At 40.9% G+C, this 1,812-nt stretch overlaps 1 pseudogene; it reads left to right on the top strand.

Moving 5' to 3' along the window:
• Positions 1-223: 223 nt before the first annotated feature.
• LOC147460302 (cyclin-D1-1-like) lies at positions 224-1,397 on the top strand (annotated as a pseudogene).
• Positions 1,398-1,812: the final 415 nt, after the last annotated feature.

Here is a 1,812-nt window from a genome sequence, read left to right as displayed (position 1 = left end):
CAGCTATATGTGCACTTGTTCCTATTTGTATTTGCGTCAATTAATTTTGCATTAATCAAGCTCGTTTTCCACATCGTGGTTGTGCATTATCTGTTGAATATGTAGGGTGCATTGTGGCCTCATCTGATCTGGTTTTGTCCACACTCCCCATTGTCTTGCCTAGTTAAATTCTCCCTTAGGCTTCTGCAAGAGTTGTATTTGTCTCACACTTCTTAACTTAGCAATGTTTGCAAGGATAAAGGTTCATGTTTTTTACAATTCTCGCCCACTGACAAGTCCTCTCTCTATGAATTATGTCGATCGCTTCCTCTCCCGCTGCCAATTTTCGGTATGTCAACTGAATTATATGAATAAATGAAATGCTTTATTTTGTCAAGTTTCATTGGCAAGATTTAATCATAAATAATTTGGAGATGGGGAAATCTTGGATGATTCAACTTCTATATGTTGCATCTATATCCTCTGACTGCCAAAATGGAAGAAGTAGACGTCCCGATAATTCTTGAACTTCATGTTTCATTTTCAATCTTATATTTTTGCTACTTTATTTCCAGGCGTCATCGTTATGGGTTTATTAGTCGTTTAGTACCTTGCAAATTGAGCGCTGAGAATATCTTTATGTGCACTATTTTGTGCAGCTAGAATCAGGACAGTTGAACTCATAGTGGTAGCATGCTCTTTGAGCGTTTCTTAAGATTTCAGCAATTTTTCAATCTTTTTATATCTCTACATGTCTGGTATATATCTCATGCAAGTTGCACCTGATGGTCTCTTTAAACCTGAGACCATGCAGAGGATGGAATTACTAGTACTCAACACACTTGAATGTTGTGTGATCTTTGTAATGCCAGTTTCTTATGTGGATTACTTTCTTTGCAAGTGTAGACTTTTAAGGAATGGCATTGATTCTAGTTCGTATCATTGATTTGATTCTCTCTGCAATGCAAGGTGAGTGAACGACATGTTGCAGTATGCATCATTCTGTCTTTTTAAGCATTGGCTTTTAAGGGTTCTCCATTTGGTGCAGAGATGAGGTTTCTTGCCTACCATTCTTCATCTATTGTTGTTGTAGCCTTTCTCTATGCAGCCAAGGAGACACTCCCTTCACAACTTGAAGAGTTAAAGAGAATGATTTTCTCTACGCTACCACCATACTTAGAAGTAAGACAAAAACGTAACGGCAAGCTCACGCAGACAATTTTAGATGATGTTCGTTTAAAAGCTAAACTAGGTTTTTCTAATTGAAACATGACTCATTAGTTGAATGTTTCAGCCTGATGGTGGGTCTGATCAATATCTCCACTGGCTCAGTGCTCTTGAAAGCCAAAACTTGTGTCAACTCAGTTTCTCCAAGTCTCGCAAGGGTGTTGGACGCGCCTTTTAGCTACGATAGCTAAAGGACCTTGAGGTACAATCATCGCCTCCCAAATCAAATTCTGGGATCTATCCTGCAGATGACAAATCAGCACCAGTAATTTGAATGCGTGCAATCAAACCACTCCAGGTCAGCGCTCATAAGTCTGCAAAATCAGATGTCTATGCCAATCAAAGGCATCCACATCAACCATCGAAAGGCATCTTGGTTGCACCTCTCCTACATTGCCTGTCTGCACGTTAGTGATCACTGCTAGGTCCTAGCCCTCCTCCCCTGACTATGACCAATGAGAATGGTTTGTCGGTGACCATTCCCAAGGAATGAGGCTCCCACCATGGCCCCCGGCTCCCCGCCAATCGTCATGTGGTCACCTACATTCCTGGGAATGTAGTCCCTTCCAATTTTGCCATTATGCAGGCCACTGTGAGTTCTCACCT

Source organism: Adiantum capillus-veneris, chromosome 4 (assembly GCF_014529385.1).
Source record: "Adiantum capillus-veneris isolate H3 chromosome 4, ASM1452938v2, whole genome shotgun sequence".
Classification (NCBI taxonomy): domain Eukaryota; kingdom Viridiplantae; phylum Streptophyta; class Polypodiopsida; order Polypodiales; family Pteridaceae; genus Adiantum; species Adiantum capillus-veneris.
This window is presented reverse-complemented; position numbering and strand designations above follow the sequence as displayed.